Consider the following 20,240-nt stretch of genomic DNA (forward strand, 5'->3'; position numbering starts at 1 on the left):
TGAATCACATCTAAATTGTGTAACAGACGTTCTTTCAGAGAAGGAATAGGACACAAGGAAGGAACGACAATCTCCTGATTAATATTCTTGTTGGAAACAACCTTAGGAAGAAACCCAGGTTAAGTACGTAACACCACCTTATCCGAATGAAAAACAAGATAAGGGAAATTATATTGAAAAGCAGAAGCTCAGAAACCCTTAGAACAGAATGAATAGCAACCCAAATTGCAGCTTGCCAACAGAAATAAAACTTTCCAAGATAATAACTTAATATCTTATGGAATGCATAGGTTCAAACGGAACCCCTTGAAGAACTAAAAGAACTAAATTCAAACCCCAAGGAGGAGCAAATAGTCTAAACACAGATCTGATTCTAGTCAGAGCCTGACAAAGAGATTGCACAACTGGAACATATGCCAAACGCATATGTAACCAAATAGATAATGCATAGATCCGTCCCTTTAAGGAACTTACTGATAACCCTGTCTCCAGACCAAATCCTGGGAATCCTAACCCTACTCCATGAGTAGCCCTTGGATTCACACCAAGAAAAATACTTACGCACTATCGTATGGTAAATTTTCCTAGTAACAGGCCGATGTGCCTGAAACAAAGTATCTAAGACCGAATCAGAAAAACCTTGCTTGAAAAAATTAAGCGTCCAATCCCCAAGCAGACAGCTGCAGAGAACTAGATTCAGATGAAGGAAGGAACCCTAAAGGAGAAGGTCCTTCCTCAATAGCAGTGTCCAAGACGACAGAAATTACATGATCACCTAGGCAGCATACCGAAACCCGCCAGGTCACGCAGGAACAATAAGGATCACTAACGCCCTCACCCGTTTGACTCGAACAACAACCCGGAGAAGTAGCACAACGGGGAAAAAACATATGCTAGGCTGAAGGACCAAGAAAACTGCCAAGGCATCTATCAGTCCGGCCAGGGGATCTCTGGACCTGGACCACATCTTGGAAGCTTAGCATTCTGACGAGACGCCATAAGGTCCACCTCCGGCCGACCCCATTTAAGAATCAGACTTAAAAAAATTTCCGGATGGAGCTCCCGGAAGAAAAGTCTGTCCCTGATGACTGATGTAAGCCACTGTCGTTATGTTGTCCGACTGAAATCTGATGAATAGGGCCAAGGCCAACTGAGGCCAGGCCTGAGTGCATGGAATATCGTCAACTCTAGAATGTTGATAGGAAGGAGAGATTCTACTTGAGCCCATACTCCCTGAGCCCTTAAAGAGCTTCAGACTACTTCCCATCCTAACGGGCTGTCAACCGTTGTCACAATCACCCATGCGGGTCTGCGAAAGCATGTCCCCTAGGATAGATGAGCCAGCGACAACCACCATAGAAAAGAGTCCCCTGTCTCCTGATCCAGGGTTATTCGAGGAGACAAATCAGTAGAATCCCCATTCCATTGCCTGAGCATGTTTAGCTGCAGAGGCCTGAGATGAAAACGCGCAAACGGTACAATGTCCATTGCTGTTACCATCAATCCGAATACCTCCATGCACAGAGCCACTGACAGCCGAGGATTGGCCTGAAGGGCTCGACATGTAGTCAGAATTTTTAAGTTTCTGACCCCCGTCAGAAAAATCTTCATTGACAAAGTCAATTAGAGTTCCCAGAAAGAGTATCCTTGTCTGAGGAATTAACGAACTCTTTCCCAGATTCACCTTCCACTCATGAGTTCTCAGGAGGGCTAGCACCACCTCGGTATGATACCTTGCTAGTTGATAAGATGACGCCTGGATCAGAATATCGTCCAGGTAAGACGCCACCACAATGCCCCGTGGTCTGAGAACCGCCAGAAGAGAACCCAGAACCTTTGTGAAAAGTCTGGGCGCCGTGGCCAGACCGCAAGGGGGAGCTAAAAACTGAAAATGTTTGTCTTGAAAGGCAAACCTCAGGAACTTGAGATGATCTCTGTAGATAAGAACATGAAGATATGCATCCTTTAGATCCACTGTCGTCATAAACTGATCCTCCTGGATCAAAGGAAGGATAGTACAAATAGTGTCAACCAGAAAGATGTCACTCTAATAAACTTGTTTAGAGTCACAAAGTCTAAAATAGATCTGAAGGTTCCCTCCTCTTTGGGAACTACAAACAGATTTGAAGAAAAACCCTGCCCCTGTATCGGAGCAGGCCAAGTACTCCCATGGAAGGGAGATCTCTTACCCAATGTAAGAACGCCTCTCTTTGAACTGGTCTACAAAGATCTTGAAATCAGAAACCAGTCCACTGTGTTCTCTGAAAAACTATTTTTCATTGTCCAGGGAACCTGAACGTCTCAAATCCAAGCCTGAATGAAAACCGAAAGACTGCCCCCTATAAAATCTGATCCAAGATCAGGGACATGTTCTTCATGTTGTCCTTGATCCGACAGCAGGCTATTCTATATATATATATATTTTTTTTTTTATAAAATTCAGAAGAAACAATCGTCAGCCAGCCAGGTTCAACAAGGCCTTCTTGTAATGAACCGTTAAAAATGTAGACTTATATAACAAGTCCTATATCATGAGAGCTGGGACAGAGAAACCTGAAACCTACGCTCCCATTGAAAAACTTCAAGGAAAAAAATTGAACTAAAGGAACTTAGTCAATTGACAGCCTTTATCCTATCCAGGATCATATACAGGAGAGTGTCTGACTGAAAAGTATCAGACAACGCATCAAACCAAAATGCCGCCCGCGAAGGACAGTAGAAAGTACAGTTTTAAGTCAAGTTAAACCTAGGCGTACATCCCTTTCCCAATCTTTGAGATAACCCTAGAGAATCTAACTAGTCTCAAACAAGAAAGTAGTTCTCTAGCTAAGTTGGGAACTATTCCTATCACCCTAGGTAATGTTTTAAACAGCTTGCTAGCACCCATACAAGGTGCAAATAGCTGCAGCTGGTTTCAAACTGCAAACCTTCCGCTTGCTAGACAGCTAAGCTAACCATCAGGCTACTACAGCTGGCTTCTCCTGAAGTATAGGGAATACGGGCCTTTCCATTTCGTATGACTCACAGGGCGTACTAGGATAGAATACACCTGCGCTAAGGTGAAAATAAGTCCTCTAGTAAGGTAAGTTTCCACATGGAAAAACCCTAGAATGCATGCTATGCAAAGAATGACTCCGTACTGAGTATGCGAAGAAGCGCAGGGCATTGCATGTGCGCCCAAACATCTGGTGAACACTATAGGTTTGTGGCATAAGATGATCATTGTCAACGCCATAAAAGGAGGACAGAAAAAAAGAGTGTAAAGTTTTAATAAAAATAAACACACAAACGGTACTGTCACTTTAAATCATCTTATTTCTGTGACAGAATTTATCCAGAATCATGTTAACCTTGCTGGTAATAGACATTGCTATGTACAGTAAAGCAACCCTGCCGTGTGCACACAATCCCTATAAAAATTGCAAGGAGCCGCAGAGCGCCGTATGTGGGTCAAAAAATATCCTCATTCCATGAGTACACCTGTTCCATGTTAAGTACAAAGCTGTATTATACCATAAACAGCTGAAATGTATCAATAAAAGGAACCCCACAAAAAACCGTACTGTCACTTTAAATTCAAAGGAACAATATTTTTGTGCACCTATGTTACATGCAAAGTCATAATGATCGGAAATACCCAGTATAAGGATGAGCGAAAACACTACTGTCTACGTAAGCAGTGAGGGTTAAGTTCCAACACATGAAAGCCACAGACTAATATTTTAGAAGCCTTGTGGGCTGCATCTTGTATTAACGTTCAGATGTTAAACACAAATAAAGTGAGAGAACCAGATTTATGTTTTCCACCACTGCACTGTAGAGACACTTGTATTCCCATCTTTGTGCCATTAACGGCAAATATGTAAACAGATTTAATATGACTTGTTAAACGGGGTGATACCGCAAGCAGTGAGTTACTACACAATACAATTGCAATCGTTGCCCCTTCGTGTCAGCTAAAGTAAGACTGACCGACAAAAGGCAGACAACGTTCCAATTAAACCCTTTTTGCAAATTGCCATATCAACATTATGCACATTGCGTATCGGGACAGCATCGCGCAACTTTCAGTCACATAGCCTAGCTCCGCCCATCGTGGGCGTATCAGGCTGAAAAACTCCTGGGCGGCAAAATAGTAAAATTGGAGCCGTCTTAACATATATCATAGTCCCGCCCATCGTGGGCGTAGCAGACAGAAAACTCCCGGGCGGCCAACTAAAAGATGGAGCCTATGGGAGAAAAAACGAACTGAGCAGCCATACTGCATGGTCCGTGTAAAACATAAAAGTACCCCCACACAGAGCCTCAGTCTGTCAGTACATCGAATCCTCTGACAAATAATAAAAGGGAATTCCCCTCACATTGAGCTTGAGCATTACAGCCCATAAGAAATCTCCTGGTCAGTCACCGTTATTAGTGAGGACCGCCAGAAGGAGAGTTACAGTTACCCCCAGTGCCTTCCATACCGACCAAGCAACCCCTATCACAAGCCCATTAACAGGGGGTCTGAGTATAGAAAATAAAGTGCTCCAACTTATTCTGAGTTTTCTTCCCCCAGAAAAAAAAAGTTAGAACTTACCTGAAATGCTGTGTGACAGCATGGCCGTCCAGCAGGTTTTCAGAGGTCCTCTCCCTCCCATAGCCCTGTGGACAAAGATCAGCCTGAGTTAAAAGAGCTTAGGCCATCTGTATTAGGGCAGCAAATATGTATAGGAGGCGCAGTGAGAATTGTGTCCCACCGGTTCCTATTGCTTTAAAGCCACCAAATGCTTCTCTTTTTACTGAAGAGACTGATCTGGTCTAGGCTACACCCTAGCACAAAGTAGTACTCAGTGGCACCACTTTAAAAATAATAAACACTTGATTAAAGTATCTTTACTAACACCTCACTTTTGCCATCTCCTATCTAACTAACACAGGCAAAGATAATGACTGGGTTGGGAGGGAAGGGAGGAGCTATTTATACAGCTCTGCTGTGGTGCTCTTTGCCTCCTCCTGCTGACCAGGAGGTGATATCCCACAAGTAAGGATGAAATCCGTGGACTCATTGTATCTTGAAAAAGAAAGAAGGCTTTTAAGCTAAGGAGCCAGCCAATTATTGGTTCAGACCCTGGACAGCACTTGTTTAGTGGTGGGTGAATTCATCCACCAATCAGCAAGAACAAACCAGGTTGCTTACCAAAAATGGGCCGGCATCTAAACTTACATTCTCGCTTTTTAAATAAAGATACCAAGAGAATGAAGAAAATTTGATAATAGGAGTAAATTGGAAAGTTTTAAAATTGCATGCTCTATCTGAATCACGATAGAACATTTTTGGTTTCAGTGTCCCTTTAACTGTGAGTTGGAGGCTTCTGGTGGGTGGTGCCACGTACGGACATACTTTGCGTGTACTTCGGGTATTCTAGTTGGCGGTGGAAATCAGGCAAATGGTCTAGAAGGGATTTAAACCGGGGAATTCCAGAATCCACGACCGGACCCCTCTCGCACAGAGTACACACGTTGCTCGTGGTCAATTTCCCCTAGGCAAGCTATGGCGGGCTTATCTTTTTTTAGCTTGCAATACAAGAAGGCTGCAAGATCTTACACGTGTAGTCCACTGAGGATCTATGTGGTGGTTAGTGGACCCGCTTTAGCCTTCATTAGAAGACATGCTGGTTAGCCCTTATAGTTAATTGGGACTGTGGAAACAGTGGCGTAATTTGCTGTATCGACGCGCTGGAGAAGCTCTGTTTTAGATAAGTAACAGCTTGCTATACACTATTCTATAAGGTTTTTCTGTGAGTATTAACTGATATTCTGTTTACTGCCTATTAGAGGGACTGGAGTAGGAGAAGTGTGGCATGTTTGAGCAGTGGTGATATAGCGGAGGTGTTTGGCTTTGTTTAACATGCCTATAGCATTTGATATAACTTGCCTGTTCGGTAGACTCTAAGGAGACGCTGCAAGACTTTTTGACTATAGCTAAGTGATTCTTAGTCACTTAGTTGAGGCCAATGAGCTTAAAGGGACATGAAACTCACATTTTTTCTATCATGATTTAGAAAGAGCATGCAATTTTAAACAACTTTCCAATGTACTTCTTTTGCATCATTCTCTTCATATCCTTTGTTGAAAAAAAACATATCTAGATAGGCTTAGTAGATGCTGATTGTTGACATGCCTCGTGTGATTGGGTCACCCATGTGCCTTGCTATTATTTCAACAAAGGATATCTAAAGAATGAAGTACATTAGATAATAGAAGTAAATTAGAATGTTGTTTAAAATTGTATTCTCTATCTGAATCATGATAGAAAAAGTTTGGGTTTCATGTCTCTTTAAGGTTTGGATAATCCCTAAAAACTTTGAGAGAGAAAGCAATATCTATGAAATATTCTTTATAGTCAGCCATTAGTCGGCTGTGTTTAATTTAAAGATGAAGTAGACCTAACTCAAGCTCTGAAGAGTTAAAGACACCCAAGAAAATTTTCCTTTGCTCTTTTGAAGAAAATGAATTCATGGTTTGGAAAAAAGGATTGCAACTGAGGGATGTGTTGTTTAATTGCTGCTTACATGTTTTGCTAAATTTAACCCCTTAAGGACCAGCAACGTACCCTGTATGTCACTGGCATTTTTTTGGGACTTGATTGTTTTATAGCGCGGTCTTGCCACCAGCGTTGAGACTGCTCTATTCCACAAAGCCTGCTGGAGGGAGGGTATTAATAGCGTCTTCTTGCTAGACTTGTGCTATTATGTCCTGAAAAAACCCTTAATGACCAGTGACATACAGGGTACATTGTGGTCATTAAGGGGTTAAACATGTCTTGGTTAGAGGAACTGAATTCACTTCATCAGGAGTTTATCTGTTCTTTTGGACTATTATCACAGTTTAAAGTTTTGAGGAAGATCAGTGTGTAATGTGAAAGTTCTCTTTTTTCCTATATATATATATATATATATATATATATATATATATATATATATATATATATATATATATATATATATATATATATATATATATATATATATATATATATATATATATATATATATATATATATATATATATATATATATATATATTATATATATATATATATTTTTGTATTTATTTTTTTAAAATAAGCTTCAGTGAGAGAGCATTAGCGTGAGCGAGCTTCTCTGAGAGAGCATTAGTGTGAATTGTTGCACATGCTCAGTAGGAGCTGGTGACTCAAAAAGTGTAAATATAAAAAGACTGGGCACATTTTGTTAATGGAAATACATTGGAAAGTTGTTTAAAAACATAATTTATGTAAGAACTTACCTGATAAATTCATTTCTTTCATATTAACAAGAGTCCATGAGCTAGTGACGTATGGGATATACATTCCTACCAGGAGGGGCAAAGTTTCCCAAACCTTAAAATGCCTATAAATACACCCCTCACCACACCCACAAATCAGTTTAACGAATAGCCAAGAAGTGGGGTGATAAGAAAAAAAGTGCGAAGCATATAAAATAAGGAATTGGAATAATTGTGCTTTATACAAAAAAATCATAACCACCACAAAAAAGGGTGGGCCTCATGGACTCTTGTTAATATGAAAGAAATGAATTTATCAGGTAAGTTCTTACATAAATTATGTTTTCTTTCATGTAATTAACAAGAGTCCATGAGCTAGTGACGTATGGGATAATGACTACCCAAGATGTGGATCTTTCCACACAAGAGTCACTAGAGAGGGAGGGATAAAATAAAGACAGCCAATTCCTGCTGAAAATAATCCACACCCAAAATAAAGTTTAACAAAAAACATAAGCAGAAGATTCAAACTGAAACCGCTGCCTGAAGAACTTTTCTACCAAAAACTGCTTCAGAAGAAGAAAATACATCAAAATGGTAGAATTTAGTAAAAGTATGCAAAGAGGACCAAGTTGCTGCTTTGCAGATCTGGTCAACTGAAGCTTCATTCCTAAACGCCCAGGAAGTAGATACTGACCTAGTAGAATGAGCTGTAATTCTCTGAGGCGGAATTTTACCCGACTCAACATAGGCAAGATGAATTAAAGATTTCAACCAAGATGCCAAAGAAATGGCAGAAGCTTTCTGGCCTTTCCTAGAACCGGAAAAGATAACAAATAGACTAGAAGTCTTACGGAAAGATTTCGTAGCTTCAACATAATATTTCAAAGCTCTAACAACATCCAAAGAATGCAACGATTTCTCCTTAGAATTCTTAGGATTAGGACATAATGAAGGAACCACAATTTCTCTACTAATGTTGTTGGAATTCACAACTTTAGGTAAAAATTCAAAAGAAGTTCGCAACACCGCCTTATCCTGATGAAAAATCAGAAAAGGAGACTCACAAGAAAGAGCAGATAATTCAGAAACTCTTCTAGCAGAAGAGATGGCCAAAAGGAACAAAACTTTCCAAGAAAGTAATTTAATGTCCAATGAATGCATAGGTTCAAACGGAGGAGCTTGAAGAGCTCCCAGAACCAAATTCAAACTCCAAGGAGGAGAAATTGACTTAATGACAGGTTTTATACGAACCAAAGCTTGTACAAAACAATAAATATCAGGAAGAATAGCAAGCTTTCTGTGAAAAAGAACAGAAAGAGCGGAGATTTGTCCTTTCAAAGAACTTGCGGACAAACCCTTATCTAAACCATCCTGAAGAAACTGTAAAATTCTCGGTATTCTAAAAGAATGCCAAGAAAAATGATGAGAAAGACACCAAGAAATATAAGTCTTCCAGACTCTATAATATATCTCTCGAGATACAGATTTACGAGCCTGTAACATAGTATTAATCACGGAGTCAGAGAAACCTCTTTGACCAAGAATCAAGCGTTCAATCTCCATACCTTTAAATTTAAGGATTTCAGATCCGGATGGAAAAAAGGACCTTGCGACAGAAGGTCTGGTCTTAACGGAAGAGTCCATGGTTGGCAAGATGCCATCCGGACAAGATCCGCATACCAAAACCTGTGAGGCCATGCCGGAGCTATTAGCAGAACAAACGAGCATTCCCTCAGAATCTTGGAGATTACTCTTGGAAGAAGAACTAGAGGCGGAAAGATATAGGCAGGATGATACTTCCAAGGAAGTGATAATGCATCCACTGCCTCCGCCTGAGGATCCCGGGATCTGGACAGAAACCTGGGAAGTTTCTTGTTTAGATGAGAGGCCATCAGATCTATCTCTGGGAGCCCCCACATTTGAACAATCTGAAGAAATACCTCTGGGTGAAGAGACCATTCGCCCGGATGCAACGTTTGGCGACTGAGATAATCCGCTTCCCAATTGTCTACACCTGGGATATGAACCGCAGAGATTAGACAGGAGCTGGATTCCGCCCAAACCAAAATTCGAGATACTTCTTTCATAGCCAGAGGACTGTGAGTCCCTCCTTGATGATTGATGTATGCCACAGTTGTGACATTGTCTGTCTGAAAACAAATGAACGATTCTCTCTTCAGAAGAGGCCAAAACTGAAGAGCTCTGAAAATTGCACGGAGTTCCAAGATATTGATCGGTAATCTCACCTCCTGAGATTCCCAAACTCCTTGTGCCGTCAGAGATCCCCACACAGCTCCCCAACCTGTGAGACTTGCATCTGTTGAAATTACAGTCCAGGTCGGAAGAACAAAAGAAGCCCCCTGAATTAAACGAAGGTGATCTGTCCACCACGTTAGAGAGTGTCGAACAATCGGTTTTAAAGATATTAATTGATATATCTTCGTGTAATCCCTGCACCATTGGTTCAGCATACAGAGCTGAAGAGGTCGCATGTGAAAACGAGCAAAGGGGATCGCGTCCGATGCAGCAGTCATAAGACCTAGAATTTCCATGCATAAGGCTACCGAAGGGAATGATTGAGACTGAAGGTTTCGACAAGCTGTAATCAATTTTAGACGTCTCTTGTCTGTTAAAGACAGAGTCATGGACACTGAATCTATCTGGAAACCCAGAAAGGTTACCCTTGTTTGAGGAATCAAAGAACTTTTTGGTAAATTGATCCTCCAACCATGATCTTGAAGAAACAACACAAGTCGATTCGTATGAGACTCTGCTAAATGTAAAGACGGAGCAAGTACCAAGATATCGTCCAAATAAGGAAATACCACAATACCCTGTTCTCTGATTACAGACAGAAGGGCACCGAGAATCTTTGTGAAAATTCTTGGAGCTGTAGCAAGGCCAAACGGTAGAGCCACAAATTGGTAATGCTTGTCTAGAAAAGAGAATCTCAGGAACTGATAATGATCTGGATGAATCGGAATATGCAGATATGCATCCTGTAAATCTATTGTGGACATATAATTCCCTTGCTGAACAAAAGGCAATATAGTCCTTACAGTTACCATCTTGAACGTTGGTATCCTTACATAACGATTCAATAATTTTAGATCCAGAACTGGTCTGAAGGAATTCTCCTTCTTTGGTACAATGAAGAGATTTGAATAAAACCCCATCCCCTGTTCCAGAACTGGAACTGGCATAATTACTCCAGCCAACTCTAGATCTGAAACACAATTCAGAAATGCTTGAGCTTTCACTGGATTTACTGGGACACGGGAAAGAAAAAATCTCTTTGCAGGAGGTCTCATCTTGAAACCAATTCTGTACCCTTCTGAAACAATGTTCTGAATCCAAAGATTGTGAACAGAATTGATCCAAATTTCTTTGAAAAAACGTAACCTGCCCCCTACCAGCTGAACTGGAATGAGGGCCGTACCTTCATGTGAACTTAGAAGCAGGCTTTGCCTTTCTAGCAGGCTTGGATTTATTCCAGACTGGAGATGGTTTCCAAACTGAAACTGCTCCTGAGGACGAAGGATCAGGCTTTTGTTCTTTGTTGAAACGAAAGGAACGAAAACGATTGTTAGCCCTGTTTTTACCTTTAGATTTTTTATCCTGTGGTAAAAAAGTTCCTTTCCCACCAGTAACAGTTGAAATAATAGAATCCAACTGAGAACCAAATAATTTGTTTCCCTGGAAAGAAATGGAAAGTAGAGTTGATTTAGAAGCCATATCAGCATTCCAGGTCTTAAGCCATAAAGCTCTTCTGGCTAAGATAGCCAGAGACATAAACCTAACATCAACTCTAATAATATCAAAAATGGCATCACAGATAAAATTATTAGCATGCTGGAGAAGAATAATAATATCATGAGAATCACGATTTGTTACTTGTTGCGCTAGAGTTTCCAACCAAAAAGTTGAAGCTGCAGCAACATCAGCCAATGATATAGCAGGTCTAAGAAGATTACCTGAACATAGATAAGCTTTTCTTAGAAAAGATTCAATTTTTCTATCTAAAGGATCCTTAAACGAGGTACCATCTGACGTAGGAATGGTAGTACGTTTAGCAAGGGTAGAAATAGCCCCATCAACTTTAGGGATTTTGTCCCAAAATTCTAACCTGTCAGACGGTACAGGATATAATTGCTTAAAACGTTTAGAAGGAGTAAATGAATTACCCAATTTATCCCATTCCTTGGAAATTACTGCAGAAATAGCATTAGGAACAGGAAAGACTTCTGGAATAACCGCAGGAGCTTTAAAAACCTTATCCAAACGTATAGAATTAGTATCAAGAGGACTAGAATCCTCTATTTCTAAAGCAATTAGTACTTCTTTAAGTAAAGAGCGAATAAATTCCATCTTAAATAAATATGAAGATTTATCAGCATCAATCTCTGAGATAGAATCCTCTGAACCAGAAGAGTCCAAAGAATCAGAATGATGGTGTTCATTTAAAAATTCATCTGTAGAGAGAGAAGATTTAAAAGACTTTTTATGTTTACTAGAAGGAGAAATAACAGACAAAGCCTTCTTTATGGATTCAGAAACAAAATCTCTTATGTTATCAGGAACATTCTGCACCTTAGATGTTGAGGGAACTGCAACAGGCAATGGTACATCACTAAAGGAAATATTATCTGCTTTAACAAGTTTGTCATGACAATTATTACAAACAACAGCTGGAGGAATAGCTACCAAAAGTTTACAGCAGATACACTTAGCTTTGGTAGATCCAGCAGGCAGTGGTTTTCCTGTAGTATCTTCTGGCTCAGATGCAACGTGAGACATCTTGCAATATGTAAGAGAAAAAACAACATATAAAGCAAAATAGATCAAATTCCTTATAAGACAGTTTCAGGAATGGGAAAAAATGCCAAATATCAAGCTTCTAGCAACCAGAAGCAAATGAAAAATGAGACTGAAATAATGTGGAGACAAAAGCGACGCCCATATTTTTTTAGCGCCAAATAAGACGCCCACATTATTTGGCGCCTAAATGCTTTTGGCGCCAAAAATGACGCCACATCCGGAACGCCGACATTTTTGGCGCAAAATAACGTCAAAAAATGACGCAACTTCCGGCGACACGTATGACGCCGGAAACGGAAAAGAATTTTTGCGTCAAAAAAGTCCGCGCCAAGAATGACGCAATAAAATGAAGCATTTTCAGCCCCCGCGAGCCTAACAGCCCACAGGGAAAAAAGTCAAATTTTTGAGGTAAGAAAAAACATAATTTATGCTTACCTGATAAATTCCTTTCTTCTGTTGTGTGATCAGTCCACGGGTCATCATTACTTCTGGGATATAACTCCTCCCCAACAGGAAATGCAAGAGGATTCACCCAGCAGAGCTGCATATAGCTCCTCCCCTCTACGTCACTCCCAGTCATTCGACCAAGAATCAACGAGAAAGGAGAAACCAAGGGTGAAGTGGTGACTGGAGTATAATTTAAAAAATATTTACCTGCCTTAAAAAACAGGGCGGGCCGTGGACTGATCACACAACAGAAGAAAGGAATTTATCAGGTAAGCATAAATTATGTTTTCTTCTGTTATGTGTGATCAGTCCACGGGTCATCATTACTTCTGGGATACCAATACCAAAGCAAAAGTACACGGATGACGGGAGGGATAGGCAGGCTCATTATACAGAAGGAACCACTGCCTGAAGAACCTTTCTCCCAAAAATAGCCTCCGAAGAAGCAAAAGTGTCAAATTTGTAAAATTTGGAAAAAGTATGAAGCGAAGACCAAGTTGCAGCCTTGCAAATCTGTTCAACAGAGGCCTCATTCTTAAAGGCCCAAGTGGAAGCCACAGCTCTAGTAGAATGAGCTGTAATTCTTTCAGGAGGCTGCTGTCCAGCAGTCTCATAGGCTAAACGAATTATGCTACGAAGCCAGAAGGAGAGAGAGGTAGCCGAAGCCTTATGACCTCTCCTCTGACCAGAGTACACGACAAACAGGGAAGACGTTTGTCGAAAATCCTTAGTTGCCTGCAAGTAGAACTTGAGGGCACGAACTACATCCAGATTGTGTAGAAGACGTTCCTTCTTTGAAGAAGGATTCGGGCACAGGGAAGGAACCACGATCTCTTGATTGATGTTCCTGTTAGTTACTACCTTAGGTAAGAACCCAGGTTTAGTACGCAGAACTACCTTATCTGAATGAAAAATCAAATAAGGAGAATCACAATGTAAAGCTGATAACTCAGAGACTCTCCGAGCCGAAGAAATAGCCATTAAAAATAACACTTTCCAAGATAACAACTTTATATCAACGGAATGAAGGGGTTCAAACGGAACTCCTTGTAGAACGTTAAGAACAAGGTTTAAACTCCATGGCGGAGCAACAGTTTTAAACACAGGCTTGATTCTAGCTAAAGCCTGACAAAAGGCCTGGACGTCTGGATTTTCTGACAGACGCCTGTGCAACAAGATGGACAGAGCTGAGATCTGTCCCTTTAATGAACTAGCCGATAAACCCTTTTCTAAACCTTCTTGTAGAAAGGACAATATCCTAGGAATCCTAACCTTACTCCAGGAGTAACCTTTGGATTCGCACCAATATAGGTATTTACGCCATATCTTATGGTAAATCCTTCTGGTAACAGGCTTCCTAGCCTGTATCAGGGTATCAATAACCGACTCAGAAAAACCACGTTTTGATAAAATCAAGCGTTCAATTTCCAAGCAGTCAGCTTCAGAGAAGTTAGATTTTGATGTTTGAATGGACCCTGTATCAGAAGGTCCTGTCTTAGAGGTAGAGACCAAGGCGGACAGGATGACATGTCCACTAGATCTGCATACCAAGTCCTGCGTGGCCATGCAGGCGCTATTAGAATCACTGATGCTCTCTCCTGTTTGATTTTGGCAATCAATCGAGGAAGCAGCGGGAAGGGTGGAAACACATAAGCCATCCCGAAGTTCCAAGGTGCTGTCAAAGCATCTATCAGAACCGCTCCCGGATCCCTGGATCTGGACCCGTAGCGAGGAAGTTTGGCGTTCTGGCGAGACGCCATGAGATCTATCTCTGGTTTGCCCCAACGTCGAAGTATTTGGGCAAAGACCTCCGGATGAAGTTCCCACTCCCCCGGATGAAAAGTCTGGCGACTCAAGAAATCCGCCTCCCAGTTCTCCACTCCCGGGATGTGGATTGCTGACAGGTGGCAAGAGTGAGACTCTGCCCAGCGAATTATCTTTGATACTTCCATCATTGCTAGGAAGCTTCTTGTCCCTCCTTGATGGTTGATGTAAGCTACAGTCGTGATGTTGTCCGACTGAAACCTGATGAACCCCCGAGTTTTTAACTGGGGCCAAGCCAGAAGGGCATTGAGAACTGCTCTCAATTCCAGAATGTTTATTGGTAGGAGACTTTCCTCCTGATTCCATTGTCCCTGAGCCTTCAGAGAATTCCAGACAGCGCCCCAACCTAGTAGGCTGGCGTCTGTTGTTACAATTGTCCAGTCCGGCCTGCTGAATGGCATCCCCCTGGACAGATGTGGCCGAGAAAGCCACCATAGAAGAGAGTTTCTGGTCTCTTGATCCAGATTCAGAGTAGGGGACAAGTCTGAGTAATCCCCATTCCACTGACTTAGCATGCACAATTGCAGCGGTCTGAGATGTAGACGTGCAAAGGGTACTATGTCCATTGCTGCTACCATTAAGCCGATCACCTCCATGCATTGAGCTACTGACGGGAGTTGAATGGAATGAAGGACACGGCATGCATTTAGAAGCTTTGTTAATCTGTCTTCTGTCAGATAAATCTTCATTTCTACAGAATCTATAAGAGTCCCCAAGAATGGAACTCTTGTGAGAGGAAAGAGAGAACTCTTCTTTTCGTTCACTTTCCATCCATGCGACCTTAGAAATGCCAGAACTAACTCTGTATGAGACTTGGCAGTTTGAAAGCTTGAAGCTTGTATCAGAATGTCGTCTAGGTACGGAGCTACCGAAATTCCTCGCGGTCTTAGTACCGCCAGAAGGGCACCCAGAACCTTTGTGAAGATTCTTGGAGCCGTAGCCAATCCGAATGGTAGAGCTACAAACTGGTAATGCCTGTCTAAGAAGGCAAACCTTAGATACCGGTAATGATCTTTGTGAATCGGTATGTGAAGGTAAGCATCCTTTAAATCCACTGTGGTCATGTACTGACCCTTTTGGATCATGGGTAAGATTGTCCGAATAGTTTCCATTTTGAACGATGGAACTCTTAGGAATTTGTTTAGGATCTTTAAATCCAAGATTGGCCTGAAAGTTCCCTCTTTTTTGGGAACCACAAACAGGTTTGAGTAAAACCCTTGTCCTTGTTCCGACCGCGGAACCGGATGGATCACTCCCATTAATAACAGATCTTGTACACAGCGTAGAAACGCTTCTTTCTTTATCTGGTTTGTTGACAACCTTGACAGATGAAATCTCCCTCTTGGGGGAGAGAATTTGAAGTCTAGAAGGTATCCCTGAGATATGATCTCTAGCGCCCAGGGATCCTGAACATCTCTTGCCCAAGCCTGGGCGAAGAGAGAGAGTCTGCCCCCCACTAGATCCGGTCCCGGATCGGGGGCCCTCGATTCATGCTGTCTTAGGGGCAGCAGCAGGTTTCCTGGCCTGCTTGCCCTTGTTCCAGGACTGGTTAGGTTTCCAGCCTTGTCTGTAACGAGCAACGGCTCCTTCCTGTTTTGGTGCAGTGGAAGTTGGTGCTGCTCCTGCTTTGAAATTCCGAAAGGGACGAAAATTAGACTGTCTAGCCTTAGCTTTGGCTTTGTCTTGAGGCAGGGCGTGGCCCTTACCTCCTGTAATGTCAGCGATAATTTCTTTCAAACCGGGCCCAAATAAAGTTTGCCCTTTGAAAGGTATATTAAGTAATTTGGACTTAGAAGTTACATCAGCTGACCAGGATTTTAGCCACAGCGCCCTACGTGCCTGAATGGCGAATCCTGAGTTCTTAGCCGTAAGTTTGGTTAAATGTACTACGGCCTCCGAAATGAATGAATTAGCTAGTTTAAGGACTCTAAGCCTGTCCGTAATGTCGTCCAGCGTAGCTGAACTAAGGTTCTCTTCCAGAGACTCCATCCAAAATGCTGCCGCAGCCGTAATCGGCGCGATGCATGCAAGGGGTTGCAATATAAAACCTTGTTGAACAAACATTTTCTTAAGGTAACCCTCTAATTTTTTATCCATTGGATCTGAAAAAGCACAGCTATCCTCCACCGGGATAGTGGTACGCTTAGCTAAAGTAGAAACTGCTCCCTCCACCTTAGGGACCGTTTGCCATAAGTCCCGTGTGGTGGCGTCTATTGGAAACATCTTTCTAAATATTGGAGGGGGTGAGAACGGCACACCGGGTCTATCCCACTCCTTAGTAACAATTTCAGTTAGTCTCTTAGGTATAGGAAAAACGTCAGTACTCGCCGGTACCGCAAAGTATTTATCCAACCTACACAATTTCTCTGGTATTGCAACAGTGTTACAATCATTAAGAGCCGCTAAAACCTCCCCTAGTAATACACGGAGGTTCTCAAATTTAAATTTAAAATTTGAAATATCTGAATCCAATCTGTTTGGATCAGAACCGTCACCCACAGAATGAAGCTCTCCGTCCTCATGCTCTGCAAGCTGTGACGCAGTATCAGACATGGCTCTAGTATTATCAGCGCACTCTGTTCTCACCCCAGAGTGATCACGCTTGCCCCTTAGTTCTGGTAATTTAGCCAAAACTTCAGTCATAACAGTAGCCATATCTTGTAATGTTATCTGTAATGGCCGCCCAGATGTACTAGGCGTCACAATATCACGCACCTCCCGGGCGGGAGATGCAGGTACTGACATGTGAGGCGAGTTAGTCGGCATAACTCTCCCCTCGCTGTTTGGTGAAATTTGTTCAATTTGTACAGATTGGCTTTTATTTAAAGTAGCATCAATACAGTTAGTACATAAATTTCTATTGGGCTCCACCTTGGCATTGGAACAAATGACACAGGTATCTTCCTCTGAATCAGACATGTTTAACACACTAGCAAATAAACTTGCAACTTGGTTACAATCTTATTTAACAAAAACGTACTGTGCCTCAAAGAAGCACTAAACGATTAAATGACAGTTGAAATAATGAACTGAAAAAAACTGTTATAGCATCAATCCTTGAAAACAACACAACTCTTAGCAAAGGTTTGTTCCCATTAGTAAAGTAACAATAATTAAATTTGAAACGTAAAAATTACAGAGCAACGTTTTTAATCACAGTCAATATATAAGTCTCACAGCTCTGCTGAGAGAATCTACCTCCCTTCAAAGAAGTTTGAAGACCCCTGAGTTCTGTTAGAGATGAACCGGATCATGCAGGAAATACAAGAGTAACTGACTGGAAATTTTTGATGCGTAGCAAAGAGCGCCAAAAACGGCCCCTCCCCCTCACACACAGCAGTGAGAGAGAAACGAAACTGTCACAATTAAAACAAGCAACTGCCAAGTGGAAAAATAATGCCCAAACATTTATTCACTCAGTACCTCAGAAAATGCAAACGATTCTACATTCCAGCAAAAACGTTTAACATAATAAATACCTATTAAAAGGTTTAATGTACTTTTTACAGAGTAATTCCAGTGAAGTACCATCCCCAGAATACTGAAGTGTAGAGTATACATACATGTCATTATAACGGTATGGCAGGATTTTCTCATCAATTCCATTCAGAAAATAAAAACTGCTACATACCTCAATGCAGATTCATCTGCCCGCTGTCCCCTGATCTGAAGCTTTTACCTCCCTCAGATGGCCGAGAAACAGCAATATGATCTTAACTACTCCGGTTAAAATCATAGTAAAAACTCTGGTAGATTCTTCTTCAAACTCTGCCAGAGAGGCAATAACACGCTCCGGTGCTATTGTAAAATAACAAACTTTTGATTGAAGTTATAAAAACTAAGTATAATCACCATAGTCCTCTCACACATCCTATCTAGTCGTTGGGTGCAAGAGAATGACTGGGAGTGACGTAGAGGGGAGGAGCTATATGCAGCTCTGCTGGGTGAATCCTCTTGCATTTCCTGTTGGGGAGGAGTTATATCCCAGAAGTAATGATGACCCGTGGACTGATCACACATAACAGAAGAAATATGATAATTCAATGCATAATCCCAAATATGAAACTGACTGTCTGAAAATAAGGAAAGTTGAACATTCTGAGTCAAGGCAAATAAATGTTTGAATACATATATTTAGAACTTTATAAATAAAGTGCCCAACCATAGCTTAGAGTGTCACAGAAAATAAGACTTACTTACCCCAGGACACTCATCTACATGTTTGTAGAAAGCCAAACCAGTACTGAAACGAGAATCAGTAGAGGTAATGGTAAATATAAGAGTATATCTTCGATCTGAAAAGGGAGGTAAGAGATGAATCTCTACGACCGATAACAGAGAACCTTATGAAATAGACCCCGTAGAAGGAGATCACTGCATTCAATAGGCAATACTCTCTTCACATCCCTCTGACATTCACTGCACGCTGAGAGGAAAACCGGGCTCCAACTTGCTGCGGAGCGCATATCAACGTAGAATCTAGCACAAACTTACTTCACCACCTCCCTTGGAGGCAAAGTTTGTAAAACTGATTTGTGGGTGTGGTGAGGGGTGTATTTATAGGCATTTTAAGGTTTGGGAAACTTTGCCCCTCCTGGTAGGAATGTATATCCCATACGTCACTAGCTCATGGACTCTTGTTAATTACATGAAAGAAATTGTCTGCTCTATCTGAATCATGAAAGTTTAATTTTGACTTGAGTGTCCCTTTAACCATTGGAACCTTTATATTGTTTATATTTATTTGAAGGGTTTTTTTTTTTTTTGGATAAATTTATTTCTAAGTCGCATAAAACGAAATCTGTAACAATGACAGGTGAGAATAGGAACCAGAAAAGAAAATCAGATCTAGTATAGAGTCAGGGTCAGAGCTATCTCTTGAGGATAGTGGAAATATAGCAAGCAGTAGTGATATGTTAAAAACAAAATTTATACTTACCTGATAAATTTATTTGTCTTGTGGTGTATCCAGTCCACGGATCATCCATTACTTGTGGGATATTCTCCTTCCCAACAGGAAGCTGCAAGAGGATCACCCACAGCAGAGCTGTCTATATAGCTCCTCCCCTAACTGCCCACCCACAGTCATTCGACTGAAGACAAGCAAGAGGAAGGAGAAACTATAAGGTGCAGTGGTCACTGTAGTTTAAAAATAAACACCTGCCTTAAAATGACAGGGCGGGCCATGGACTGGATACACCACAAGAGAAATAAATTTATCAGGTAAGCATAAATTTAGTTTTCTCTTGTAAGGTGTATCCAGTCCACGGATCATCCATTACTTGTGGGATACCAATACCAAAGCTATAGGACATGGATGAAGGGAGGGACAAGGCAGGCGCTTAAACGGAAGGCACCACTGCCTGTAAGACCTTTCTCCCAAAAATAGCCTCCGAAGAAGCAAAAGTATCAAATTTATAGAATTTAGAAAAAGTATGAAGCGAAGACCAAGTCGCCGCCTTACAAATCTGTTCAACAGAAGCCTCATTTTTAAAAGCCCATGTGGAAGCTACCGCTCTAGTAGAATGAGCTGTAATTCTTTCAGGAGGCTGCTGGCCAGCAGTCTCATAAGCTAAGTGTATTATACTCCTTAGCCAAAAAGAAAGAGAAGTTGCCAAAGCCTTTTGGCCTCTCCTCTGTCCAGAATAGACAACAAACAATGCAGATGTTTGACGAAAATCTTTAGTAGCTTGTAAATAAAACTTTAAAGCACGAACCACGTCAAGATTGTATAAAAGACGTTCCTTCTTAGAAGAAGGATTAGGACACAGTGACGGTACAACAATCTCCTGATTGATATTTTTATTAGATACCACCTTAGGTAGAAACCCAGGTTTGGTACGTAACACTACCTTATCAGCATGGAAAATGAGATAAGG

The 20,240-nt window shown here is 41.3% G+C and overlaps 1 protein-coding gene across 1 annotated transcript in view; it reads right to left on the minus strand.

The window, feature by feature from the left end:
- The window catches only part of RARS1 (arginyl-tRNA synthetase 1), a 274,844-nt gene that overhangs the window by 103,998 nt on the left and 150,606 nt on the right, over positions 1–20,240 (minus strand). The gene's annotated exons all lie outside the window — the stretch shown is intronic.

This window comes from Bombina bombina, chromosome 6 (genome assembly GCF_027579735.1).
Source record: "Bombina bombina isolate aBomBom1 chromosome 6, aBomBom1.pri, whole genome shotgun sequence".
NCBI classification, from domain to species: Eukaryota; Metazoa; Chordata; class Amphibia; order Anura; family Bombinatoridae; genus Bombina; species Bombina bombina.